The sequence below is a fragment of the Xiphophorus couchianus genome, chromosome 12 (assembly GCF_001444195.1).
Source record: "Xiphophorus couchianus chromosome 12, X_couchianus-1.0, whole genome shotgun sequence".
Classification (NCBI taxonomy): domain Eukaryota; kingdom Metazoa; phylum Chordata; class Actinopteri; order Cyprinodontiformes; family Poeciliidae; genus Xiphophorus; species Xiphophorus couchianus.
Window position 1 is genome coordinate 12789357 of NC_040239.1, and position 14801 is coordinate 12804157.

A 14801-nucleotide genomic window follows, 5' to 3' on the forward strand; every position below is an offset into this window, starting at 1 on the left:
AAATTCCCATATTTTTATAACAGCTCACAGAAGGCTGGCTAATCCTCTCTGAACAGGACCTAGGGCAATAGAAAACCTGTTTTTGGCACACTGGACAAATAGCATCTTTGTTGTTTTGATTCTTCCTGACAAAAAGGAGCCTTAATTGGGAAGCCATATTGCCATTATCAAAACTCAGACGGTTACTGTCTAAATATGTTTGAATTATAAATGCCAATGCAGCTATTGTAATGACCACTATGAAAGACAGCACCCAATAAAAATAATAATAATAATAATAATAACGATAATAATAATAGGACGTTTTATTTATGATGTCTTTATATCTTTTTGTATCATGACCACCAAGGGAAAATTTGCTTTTATTAAACAATAAACTAGCATATACATGCTGTTGCCTGAAGAAATCAGAGCCAGGCAGAAGGAATTACCGCTGTCACTCAATGTCATATATTCAATGTTCAATGTGCTAATGGTGGAGGAACAACTTACCGTTAAAGGCAAACCGTTTAACCTTCGTCATCAGTGGCCATGCTAACAAGCCTGATCATTCACAACAGGATCTTCTTCTTTTTTATGGCGGTTGGCAAGCAACTTACTGATGTGCATTACCGCCATATATTCCCCTCTCCAAAAAAAAAGTAAATAAATAAAACTTAGAACCTCTCTACCAATTTCGTTTTCTTATGGTAATTCACAACAGGATCTGCTGACAGATACAAGGTGTAACATATTGAGTTGAGCGGCACCACACAAGATTGTGATTGACAAACGCTAAAACCCGCCTCCAGGCTCTGATTGGTTGGATTGGTTTCTAGTTAGGTGGCAGACCTGATTGATTTTATCTGTGTCATACCATACCGTCACGGCATAGTGACATGTAACCCCCATATATATGTGTGTGATATTATTGTTAGTAGTATTTCATATTTTTTGTTTCTTTTGGTTTTAGTCTTGTAATTTAATTTTGTGTTTTTATTTGCTACCAGAAACCGCCAGTAGGTGGCCTGTAGGTTTACACTGTGTGGTTTAGACAGCAGAGAAAAATAAGACAGAAGAAGAAAGCTTTGCTGTCTGCAGCATATAAATATTGTGCTAAGCTATTTCATACAAAGAGAAAAGAAAGCACGTTATATGATAAACTCTGATGAATTCCGGTAATGGTTGGCAGAAAAGAAGAGAAGTGACGTGATTCTTGCAGTTAAATTAATTTCTGCTGTGATTTTCTCTGGTGAGTGTTGTAATATGTTTTTGCAACTTGAAAAGAAGCTAATGCTAACAAACAACATAAAACCAATTGGAGAAATGTGTAACGTCGGAGCAATAAAATGATTTTCACTGTATTGCATTTTTTTTTTGCTATATACAAACCTATAATGGTTGCCATATAGTGTGATATGTTTTCTGCAAGCTTGCTATTAGTTTAAAAAAATTGCTAAATGGGATTTATTGCTCCTGCATACATTTGGACTTTAATAGTTAATTAAGTTCTGTACATATATGCAGGTTGTTTTTTTGTTGTTGTTTTTTTTAGAACCCCATTGATGTGCAGCAGCTGAACCTTGTCCAGCTGCACACCACCGCAGGCCTGGACTGGATACGTTGAGCTCCAGGTTTCAACCCAAGACCTGGGACTGCTGGATCCGCTGCTTGCCTTGCGCTAGATTAAGATAAGATTTTGGATCTCAAGAAACACTTTTAAAGTAATGACTACAAAGCAAACTAAAGTGAAACCAAATTATGATGTGGTGTGGATCATATGCGGTGTGGCTTGCCATCACAATGACTTTGAGATTGTCATTGTTGCATTGAGATGACATCTTATGTTTCATTTTATTTCTTGTTTTAGACTTTTAAAGGCAAAACAAAGCCACTTACTTCCAGAGCTGTGCTGTGTATCAGTCTAGACATTAATCTAGTTTGCTGCAGAGCTGTTATGTGTTGTAAGCCACAAGACCTTTAAATACCAGAAATAGAGCCAGCGAAAGACAGCAAAGTAAAACAGAACAAAACAATAGGGCACCTCTGCCTCCAGGGTGCCAGGGCATGGGCTGTGATGATTGATGATGAAGGAGAAGAGTATCCCCTCTTTGCCATGATAAGGGGCCATAAGAGCAAGCAGAGGTGAAAATAAGGATTAAATGAAGCCATGAAAGTTCAGCAGCGTGAGACGGACAATGTTTTATTTACACCTTAGACACAACTCATTAAGCACAGAGCCTCCCCCCTGGTCTGCCACAACAAGAGTTAAAGTGCCAACCATACTCAGATGTAGCTATTAGGTTTGCAGTAAGGCATACTCCCACGTCTATTTATCTACAGTTATTAACTTTTCTTGCACTATTGGTTGTGTTTTTGTGTACCCATTTCATTTTATTCTCAATTTTTTATTTTTAGTGTTTTGCCATTTTGTGTCTGCCATAATTGTTAAGAAAAATCTTTGTTTTAGAATTAAAAAGTGTGTGTGCTGTTTATTTCAAGTGAAGTGGTCTTATGTTTAAAAATTCCTATTAGTTTAGACGTTGCTCATTCTCTGGAAAAGGTGTTCCATAATCTTGACTCTGATCCGTCATCTGATGCCAGCACCAAGACAGGATTGAGTTGATCATAGATGTGCTGAGCAGTTGGGTGGTGAAGTAAAAAATGTTAACTTCGATCGGCCCACAGATGGCAGTCTTCAGAGTAGATGCTCTTACCAAGTGTTGAGAACTCCGTTTTTTACATAATGATTTATTCAGACTGTGAGGGAGCAATCCTTACAGAAGATAATAGGAAGGCCGAAGACTGTACAGCAAAGTAACCGTGTGTATTTGTGCTCAAGTCCAATCCAGACAGAGGAAGAGCACTTTTTAATACAGACTTCCATGACAAACTGTGTCATACCTTTTCTTTTGTTTCCAGTTTGAGTTTACCTGCATTACAATTGTACAATACTTGTGTCACTAATCCTGATAACTTTATCCTGTTTTATCTTTCATTGGAGAACACAAGGGAGAGTTCCATTCTTTTACAGAAATTTCACAATAGACATGCCCCCCCTGCCAGTGTGCTGTATCATCATGGAGGGACACCAGTGCTCCAGAAAAGAAAAAAAATCATAGTTGGGACATGCAACCTAAAGAAAAATCGTGTGCCATGGGTCGATGATGGACTTGATTATGCTGAAGTACAGAACTAAATGCTCAAGAACTGTTTTACTTAACTGTTTCTATTAAATGTGAAGTTCTTGTTTATCTCTAACTCACCATCTAAAATATGAGAATAAGCCAATGTCAATTGGATTATTCTACTCTTAACAGGAATTCTTTAAAATAGTGGTTTGGATGAATGATTTCTCTATTCCATTTGTGAAAAAACAAATAGTCACCAAACACAAAAAGAATAGAAGAAAATACCAAAACCAGTTAGATGCATTTATACCAGGACAGTAAAAGGAATTGCTTGTAGATCCTCTTCACGCTACAGCACACACTGTTTGTGGGAGGACTGGAGCAAATCACAACTATCACTGGGTATGTATCAGGTCATGCTTTAGCAGGCCCAAAATCTCCTAATATATTTAATAACTGAACCAAAACTATCAAGCAATAGACAGAAGTCTAGCTTTCCTTCCCTCAATCTTTAAAACCTTTAAATTATATCTTTTTTTTCTCCATGGTGATTGGACTCAATAAACAAACTTGTCATTTTACTTGACAAACAACATATATTGATACCAAACATTGTTCCTGAAGATCAGATTTTTTTTCTGTGATAAGGCCCACAATTCTGTTGCCTCTGTTAATGTTGTTTTCCTTCCAGCTTTAACATTTATTCTAGGCACATTTTGTCAACCCCACTGCCAAATCCCTGCACATAGTACCCATATTTTACCACATTTTATGCAGTCGACACAAACTGTGTTTCAACATCTAAGGCTGTTAAAAGCTTAGTCTAGTGCAACACTTATCAGTTTTGAGACAGATGGCTTGTCCTCACTTCTAAACTGGTTGATATTGGCTGGTGGCTGCGACTGGACAGTCATCGTAAACTCGCCATATGTTTGCAATATGCTGCACAGACTGATGCAGTTGAGAAAGTCTATTTAAGGTTACTGAGTAGCAAGATGAAACATTTTCACAGAAATAGGCATATGTTCATATGACATGATCATCACTTTTTCAGCTACACATAAGAGCCAGCATTTTGCTGACTCATGAAAGGAAATATGCAGAATCTTTTGATATTAAATAAGACATAATTTATACAAAAATGTCTTGTGTCCAAATCTTTCATATTTTTTATTTATTTCTTTCTTTCTTAGGAAAATTACAATCGCTCCCATGACAGAAGGTAACAGGCTGGGATCTTCTTTCCACACCTGCAAATGGTCCTTTTCCTCACTGTGAATGACTTTCTTTCTGTGGGTTGACAGCTAAAGCAGAAGAGGAGAACAAGGAACTGAGAGAATGGGGAATAGAGTGGGAGAGGGAGAGAAGTTAAAGGCAAAAGTGGTTGTAGGTGTCAAGCCTCCTGAAATTAGCTACCTAGCATCCAGAAGATGGTGTGTCTGTAAGTGCACACAGAGCAGATACACACATTTGGCTCAGCAGTTGTGTATTGGTATCTAAGGGCAGCACGATTTGTCTCTGCTATCCCTTGAGTCGATTTTGACTCCCACTCGTCTAAGCAACGGGAATAGCACATTATGGCAGACAGGTGAATAAGATTCAAATGTGAGTTTGAGGGAGAATAGGCTTTCTGACATCAGAGTGTATGAAAGCTGCAGTTGTGTCCCAGCGACAAAGCTGGTCCTGAAGTGACAAGTGCTTTTAGAAAGTTAAAGTGACTTTTCAGTTTACAGGTTTGACAGTGAACCAAATGTCAGGGCAAGAATGGATCAGTGCTTCCCACCAGGCCATGCAGATAATCCTTCAAGAAAAACAGGTTGACTATTCTAGCAGATCTCAGTGTGTCAAATCTCACAGTGCAAAAACTGCTTTAAATCAACTTCAGCTTATGCAGACAACTAATAGAGTTTTATATAAATAGGGCAAAGTTTTTTTTTACCCTGCACTATCAATCTTGTTGTAGTGAACCCATTTCCCCTTCTGTGCAAGCCATTTACCAGTTCTGGGACCCCACCAGAACCCTTCAGAGTCATTACCTTGAGAAATAATGAGCAGATACACACATTTGGCTCAGATTAAAAAAAAAAAAACAGACTTTAATGCCAAAAATGATCAAATGTTACAAGTCATACAAATAGGACAGATACAGATACACCGTCTAGCACTGGGCTCCACTTAGCACACTTTAGGGGTGAAACCAAGTGAGGCACCGATTATAGCGCCATCATGTGTGATCACAGATTCACAAGAGAAAAACTTCAGAAGGTCAGTTTCATGTTTCAGTGTGTACTTGCAAGTCTTTTTTGAATTTATATCATAGTTCTATATCCCTCATGTGTTACACTCTCACGTATAACAAACATGGCACTGCTCTGTGTTGTTCAGGGTTTTTTGTACTGGTCTGTGGCAGCAGGAGCTGTTTGAGCCCATTCAGTGCCGTGGGTGAACAATTTACCCAACCCCCAGCAATATTTATATGTCTCTAATTACAAGGCTCCTTGAGGTACACCTCTAATTTGCCAGAATTGGCTTGGCTTGAGCTAAATCTAGGTCATATTCTGTATAAAATCTCCAAAAAACACATTCCTTATAAATTCAATAACTTTTCATAGTTTATAGATTTATTAATATTGATGATTAGTATTAAGAACATTTATTATTAATAAAATGCATATTTAAAAAAAAGAAGCAAACTACCCAAATGTATATATTAAAAATATTAGTTTTTTTCTGTTGGTCTTATGTCATATTCTAATCTTAAATGTGTTTTCATTAGTTGTAAGTTGAAAATCATAATTAATGGAGATAAAGGCTTGGGATCTGTATTTAATCTATGTTAAAACAAATGAATGTATTCTAATATACTGTATTGAGGTGTATTGAATGGGTCTCTTTATATATATATATATATATATATATATATATATATATATATATATATATGGTAGAGGACCCGAGCTCAGAGGATAAGAACCACCCGCGGTGGGTGAGAAGGGAATTTTATATATATATATATATATATATATATATATATATATATATATATATAAAACTACGATTTTCCTCACTAATTTATTCAAGTAACTATGTTCAATATTCATTTTATACTTGGGAAAACATCTTGTTTTCTATCTTTTGATGGTACTGGCCCTGAAATTCTGAATTGGTGCTTCTTTTGTGAAACCCAGACTACTCTTGAACTTGCTGGTTGATAGCCAAAATCCTAGAGCAAGAAATATATAAATAATTTCTGTTTATATTCTGCTCGCCCACATATTCAGTTAGGGCAAACACAACATTTCTAATGTAGATCTTTGCTCCCTAGTGAAAAAGTTTGAAAACTAACAGTAGCAGGCATTGAGTCTACTGACCCAGGCAGCCCCCTCACAGTTTCTGGCCACACGCCACACATTACTCCCTTTCTATCACCAAACAGAGCACTGCTGGGAGGTACTTGTTGTTCACTCACCCTGGCAACCAATTAAAAAACAGCTGGAGTTTTGCAGAGCCATTGACGATAAGGGCCATTCTCCAGGGTGCAGCATTCGCATAACTGCTTCACATTATCCTCAAGGGATAATCAACAGCCAGCAGCAATATCATGCAAATCATAGTGAAAGGAAGAGCTGTCCTTAAACGGGTGTATGCTTGAAAGAGATCAAGTAGCACTTGAGGCTGGCCTTCATTTTTGTTTTGGTAAACCCTATTAGTAGGCAACATGCTGCATAATATTATCATAGCAATATGTTATGTATTCTTAAACTTACCATAAGTATAAAAGTGGACTGATTACCTGTAAGGGTAAAGTGCACCGCTGCACTTTCACAAGAACCTTAAACTTTGAAGCAGAAGGTGGGCTGTGCTTGTTTTATGAGGAATTGATGCTTACAGGTTTTGTAACACTACACTAATTTTATGAAAGCCAGTATGAAAACTTTTATCAAATTATTTAAAAAGCTGAATGTACTGGTTATTTTCAATAACCACCTTGTAGGCACTTTTAGCTGCGATTTTAAGGTACTCCTCTACAATTGCTTGTTACCACAAATAGAGCTGCTAGGCAAATAAATGTGGTAAAGATAACTTAATGAAAATCAATCCAAGCTTCAGAATGAGAAAGAAAAATAATTTAATTGACTAGAATGTTAATACATAACTATTTTGGTTTTTACAGAGAAGGCTTTAAAAATGTCCAGCAGTTTGGATGAAAATGCTTTGTTCATGTCAGGTGGGAGGGGAATGGAGAGACTTGTTTGATATGACAAAAGGGCAAAAATAGCGCAGGTTTGCAGATTACCACCTCTGAGTGCATAATATGGTGAAGTGGGTGGACTATAGCAGAAAAATACCAGGCCAGCAACCACTATTGTTAGCTAAGAATAAGAAACTGAAGTTACATTTCCCATGGGCTCATCAGAACTACCCACCAACATATATAAAAAAAACTTTGACTGGTCTGGTGACTTCCACTTTCAACATTCTGCACACAGAATAATACCTTGCTATATTGTTTAGTATACATGGATACTGATCCAATAGTTTGAAAATTTTTTTAGTAAAAATAAAGTATTCCAAATACTTTATTTGTGAGAGACTCTTTAACAAATAAAAGAAAGAGTCTGATAGGGCTCTTTCATTTGAGAGAAACCGGGTAGTTTTAATTAATGATAATTAGGCTTGTTGCGTACTTTAGGAGCTTGTTGATTCCTAATGATGCTTTTGTGACATCTGTGGAGAACAGATTTGTGTTTTTGTTTTTAGATTGAAATTTGAATAAATTTAATTAGTACATGTTTTCCTTTTTTAACAGAACTGAAACTGGCCCTGGTGTGGTTTGCTTTAGCTTTGCGACAGATGGACATGGGAACAAATGTAAGCTTTATAACGGTATATGTCGAAGAGATATGTTTTGAGTTTGTCTTTGGAAATGTTTTTCTAAATCCTCTTATTATTCTGTTTTTCATGGCACATAAATCCTATAAGACCAACCTGTAGAAACATGCTGCTCCTTAGTATATAGAATGAGGTATATGCTTTATGAAGTCATATGGTGTATTTATCTCTCTTTGGATGTCCTTCCTTCTGTCACTTATGGACTGGAATCATTTGAGGTCAGGCTACCTGGAGTTCACATTGCACAAAGATCTGCAGCTTAGACGGAATCTCTGATCTCTGATAGGATCTCTCCACCCTCTGCTCCGGCTGTCCCTTCATCTTCACTGCTCTGTTTTCCTAGCCTTCTTCCCTCTGTTTTGGTGCAACCCACTCCTTTTAAAAGTTGGATGTCTTTAATACAGTGATTTCTAAGGTGGAGAGGGGAATTGTGTTCAATTCAAGAGGTTATTACGTTTAGATTCACATTGTGTTCAATTCAAGAGGTTATTACGTTTAGATTCACATTTACAACTTTGCAGGCGTTAATGCTCATTTATTTAGCGTTGTTAGCATTCACATATACAGTATGTTCTAAAATGTGTATTTTGGAGCATTAAGTGAATATTGTATTAATTTTGCGTACATTTATGGGACTATATAAATACACATGCGTATGTTTGTTAAAGTGTATGCATGCACGTGTGCAGCACTAATAATCTCCCTAATCCTGGGTTTATCTACTGGGCACTGAGGTTTGAACAGCACTAGACATCAGTCATCTGGCTGACCAACCAAAACCTCTTTATTTCCACTGCTACTGGAACCCATTCTAGGGGATGGAGATTTATTTGGGCTCTCTTATCTCTGCTGTCCAGTCAGAAATCACAAAACAGAACCTGTGTTTCCCACCTTATAAAATCCGTCAAAGTGAAATTGCATTAAAGGCTGAAAGTTGACAATGAATATGATTGACTCTGCAGCATATGTCTAATATTAAAGGATATCTATAAATCTCGAGATTCCACTGCAGTTAAAATGTAAGGCATAGCAAGTTATTGCATATTGAACTGAAAACAAAGCTATTCATGGTTCTCAAAATACTTTACTAATAAAAAGAAAAATACAATCTGACTCCAGATAAGTGAAAGATAATCATAGATATAACATGTTAGTGTTTTCTTTCAGCAACAAGAAATTCCAACATAAATAATTATTTTATTTTAGGTGTTACAGCTACTAAATGTAAAATCAGTTAGTGAGTGTGGCGACTTAACCTGCCAGGTTACCGTCATACTCTTTACAGCTGCAGCAATACAGCGCTGGGTTCAGATCGTGCCAGTGGCGTGCTATGATTTGTAATGACAATATTAAGAAGTCATGTGTTTCTTTCAAAATTTCATCTTATTGGCTGAAACCAGTAACAAAAGTGTGTGGATAGCTAATACAGCCCAGTGTGTTAATTAGCTGTGAGATTCCTTCAGTCTTTGCAACAGCCCACATGTATTATCTAAACAAGTAAAATTCAAACGCAGAGTTTAACATTTGTGACCTCTGAAACTACTATGACCTCTGCATAAATAGCAGAGGTCAGATTTTAAGCAGTATATTTTGCAAAAAAAACAAAACACTATTTTCTCATAAATTTGTGGCTTAGTATATCTTTTTTCTCTGCTTCTGCTCATGCAACGTGTTCCTGGATTTCTTGTAGCATATGTCATACATTAGCGTCAGCATTACTTTAAAAGAGGACTGAAGAATCCTAATGACTAGACAAAACTTTGTAATCTCATTTCTTTTTCATTGATGGTCAGCTTAGGCTACAGTTTAGGGACTGGCAGGTAGTAATCCCATGTCGTCGGATTTGAAATGTATTCAGACAAAGCAGGGTGTTTAACAAAAAGATTTTCCTTTCTGCATCTCCATCTGTCTTGTATTTATGTTTGATAATTTTAAGTTTTAAAACAAGCAGCATATAATCACTTGTGTTGGTACAATTATTCTTAGACAATCAGTTAAGGACTATAACATAAATTGTTATCTGCAGCTAAAATCCTGAGTTAGCTATTGCCATAACTTTTGCAGATATCTGCAGCAAAGGACAAAATGCTCAAATGGAAAGGAAATTAAGGGAAAGATTGGAGAGGGAAAAAATTAAACACTGAACCGGCATGTTTCCATTTTAACTAAGCAGTGAGAGTGCATTTCCCACAACCATGCATCAAGCCAGTTAAGAGGTTAGGCCTGGCAAGTCATTACTGTCAGAGCTAATGTAGAGAGATGAGGAGAGAGACCGAGGAGGTAAGCACTCACTAATGAATGAACACACTGTTAAGTTCAACAATTACACGCCCATGTAAATGTAAGGATCACACACTATTACAAGCCCATGGTTGCTGAGCATCCAATCCCAAAATGCACTTGCAAAGACAGAAAAATTCAAAGCAGGTACTTGAGACTTTTGAGTATTTGTTTTACGTAACAAATTAAATAAAACTTTCCTCCCTCCCCCCTTAAAGTAGATGCTGCAAGTAGAAAGTGTATTTTGACAGGAAGGTCTCACTAGAAGTTGGTAACCTGTCTTTTAATTGTACGTGAGTAAATGTAGTCATTCTGTCATTTGCAGTCTCTGGAAGACAGATTTAGCTAAGCGTAGAGCAATCCTCCAAAAATATATATACATTTTCAATTAATCTTGATTACCTCTGTCTTTAAGCATTTCCACAGGATGATGCTGCCATCACAATCTTTCACAAAGGGGAAGATGTTTTCAGGGTGATGCGTTTTTAAAAAATCTGTTTATACTGTGACATATTTTAAACTGTTGTGCACTAAAACGCTGCAGAATTTAAAAACTGACTTTCATCCACAGGAGTTTGTTCTCTGAGTAAAAATGAAATCACACCCTTTGGCTAAATAAAGTTAGGTCTCATAAACTATTGGAGCAATAATTGAAAGAAACATAAGCAATAGATCATTCTCTGGATTATGAATCGTATATTGGATTTAAAAGATTTGCTTTCATTTATTGTCTAGACATGCTGGATTCATTATCTACTCTATTATTATCTGGCAAACAAAAGGCCAAACTCTTATCTTAAAATAACACTGCATCTTGATAGTGTGGCCAGATTTTGATTAAAACATATTTATATTGTATGTCTAATGTTTCAGGAAATAGTTTTGATATTTGCATCAGAGCGGGGGCTAATTAGAGATAATTATGAAAGTAGGACAGAAAGTCTGTTGCTTGTCCAAAATAAGTATGAATAAGTATATATGCACACAATGTATTTTTATTTTTATTTTTAATAAGTTGTTAAACTTCCATTGCTCTTGTCAGTGCAAACTTTACACAAAAGTATGAATTTCTTGATGCAGATACAGGTTTCAAACCAGTTTAAAAATATTAAATTACATTTTTGTTACTAATTAGAAACAGAACCCTGCCAGATTAGTCCAGAAAACTAAACAAGCATTCAAACCAGTTAAGTTCCTTAATTGCTTTGCTGTGCAGCAATGTCAATGAATTTTAGGACATGTCAAAAAATGTTATGGAATGGCAACTGTAGCACTCACACACTATGTAAACTATACAGGTACAAAACTGTTTCTGCATTTAATCACCGATTCTCAAATGTCTCCGCAAAAACTTAATGAGTTTTCTGAAACGCATGCAGATGATCTGCGTTGATAATTCACTCAAATTGACGTACAAGGATAAAACTCAGAGTTTACGTATCCATGTCTTGTAGTCTTGTAAGGTAGGCAGAGTTGAATTTTTGTCCAAGCTAGAATGCTCAAAGTGAATTTGGAGCAACTTTCACCCTTTTCTTTTTTTTTTTTTTTGTCAGTGCACCACAGAGCGCAATCTCCCAGGCTTTTTCCACAACCTTTTAGTCTGATTTTAATTCTCTGAACTACAAAGCCCCACAGTAGGGGTTTAGATCTCCACAATGCATTACAAAAGGTAAACTGCCAGTCATCCTGCCTGGGAGGATCAGAAAAGCCCAATTGCATGACTCTGGCATTGTTGCGTCCACCAAACTCATTCACAAGGATTGCCTCACTTGTAATAAACTGATAATTTATTGATCATACTGAAGAAATAAAATCTGAAACTGAAGCCGGGTTAATCAAAAACTCATGTCAAACCAAAGTAAACCATACTATACAACCCAAACCAAATGAGGTTCTTAGGAGGGAGAAAGAAAATGCTGCATGTGTGGCAGCAGGCAGCAATCAAGCCAACCACAAACACCTGCTGAAGATCTCACTCCAAACCCTTGGAAGGAAGACAGCAGAGAGACACTGCCTTAACAGGCAGAAATTCAATTGGACCTCATTAACACAAAACAGGTAAGAGCATGATAATCAGTCTTACAATTCTGAATGGTAAAAAATCTGCAAGCTCCAAAGGCAGAGGCATGGAAAGGGATAAGCAAGCTAGCAAACAACAGCTGCACAGACACTTAGGTGCCTAAAAAAAATGTGTATTTGTCAGAGGTATCTGGATTTATGACTCAAGGTTTTCAGTTCATTTATTTTTGTTATGTAAAAGTAAAAATTAAATATTGTAACTTTTACAATACCATTTTAAAAATCATTTAAATGAAACCAGGGACAGAATGGGGTGGAGTGCAAAATGGTTAACTGCTCTCTAAAACTGACTATTCTTAAGAGTTGTTTACACACGATTAGTAAAGAATTTGTTCTGTTCAGTGGCTAATCATCATCATAATAATAATGCATTTTATTCATATACCACCTTCCATCAATGCCCTGCATTGACCAAAGTGCTACAGAAGATCAAACAAATACACTGCACAATAAAACAAGGCTACTTAAAAAGACAACCACAGTCAAAAAGGGTGAAAAGAAATATAAAAATAGTAAATGTTAAACATCAAATCCCTTTTAAATAAATATGTCTTAAGTCTGGCTTTGAACAGGACCAGTTCAGAGATGGCACACAACTTGTAGGGAGATGATTGTGTTACATGCTGATGGGCCTGCAACAGAAAAAGTCTGATCTCCTCATTGTTTGCACTTTGAGCAAGGTACCTCCAGCAAATACTGACCAGCAGACAGTAAAGTTCTACTGAGCTGGTGGATTTTCAAAAGTTCAGAAATTATATATTTCTTGTGAACCTTTCCTCCTGCTGCTGCTGTTTCTGTTCAGGACTGAAATGGTCTGAAGGGAAATCAGGTGCAGGAGCTATTATTAAGCCTACCACATCTGATGGAATAGCAGCAACATTATTTGAAAGAATGCCATAAATCTTTTTAATAGAAGCAGTTTTATTTGAAAAGAAGCTCATGAAGTCATCACTGCTGATGGTAAAAAAAAATACTTGACCCAAGAAACATATAACTCTTTGTCATGCTGGCTTTAGAGATCAAGAGAAGTCTGGCGATGTTCTCAAGATATAGTTGAAGATGTCTGAAGAAATTTCATAAGGTTATTAGTCAGTTTAATGATTAAGTTAAATTTCCAAGTTGAAGGAGAAAATTTTCTTCCTGGCTTAAGTTAATTAGGCTTTACCAGAATGCAACATTGTTCAATCTGTATGTTCTGAGGCTCTGGTCTAAGTCATTGTGATGATGACACTATCAGCTGAACATTTAGCAGCTGGGATTGTTTATGTTTGCACATCATACTAGATGAAAGGTGAAAATACCTAAATATGTAAAATCTTCAGGAGTGTATGAATATAGTGTTACAGTGTTCATTCTCTGAGCAGTCCACAGTTTTTTCTTTCCACCTTCTCTGGTCTTTGTCCAGACAATGTTGCAGGTAAGGCTTGTAAAATTGACAATGCAATAAAACACCACGCAGAAATAAAATCCTGCTTTCACCTATCTAAATATTGCAGTACAGCATTCTGATTACCCAATACAAAACAGCTCTCAAGATGAACACATTAATTTATTTAAATAAGAGCAGCAAACAGTTTAATCCCAGTTAAGCCAACCGAAAATCTCCGAAACACATATTTATGACGCATGTCAACCCTTACAAGACAATGCTTTTAAATGAAAAAGATGCAAGGTAATTCTTTTCAAACAAACAGAACAAACCCACATGGTCTAATCAGTCCCAGCGGTCCTGTACAAGCTCGTTTAACCTCAGGGGGCCTCACTTACTCAGCTTCGTCACCGTTGGGAAGGATTTTAGCAGTAGACCATGGACCACCAACACAGACAACCACTCTCCTGGCAGGCTCAGCTGTCTACCAATCAGGGCTGTTTACCACCGCCTTGCATCATGATGTCATTCTGGCTCCCCATGCCAAACTAATAACCACCATGCAGACCATGGAATGTGCATTTGTGTCTGTGTGTGAAGAATTCCACGTCAGAATAAAGTGCTGTTCCTAATGTGACCACAGCTGAAATGAGGCAAGGTGAAACACTCTGTGCAGCAAAAGGTCAGCCGGCAATGAAGGGCTTCCTTTTGTCTTTAGTCCGTCTTTGCCTGCTTTATAAAATCAGCAGTCTCTTATCAGAGCTCTGAAAGTAATCAGGTTGCAGGAACATAGGGAGAAGAGAGAAATGAAGACTGACAGTGAGCAGGCAGAATTAGATTAAAGTAAAACAAAAGACTACAACTTTTTTTCATATCCAATTTTTTTTTAAAGTTATGTTAATTATGTTTCTCCCTTGAATGATTCTTATATTTGATTCAATAAATAATACTTTTAAAAAGTAATACATTACTAAATTCCTGCATATCATCATAAAGCTTGCCACAAAGACTGCAGTGACCTCCTGCATAGAATCCCTAAAACTGAAATTTTCCTGTTTTTTTTTTAGTTA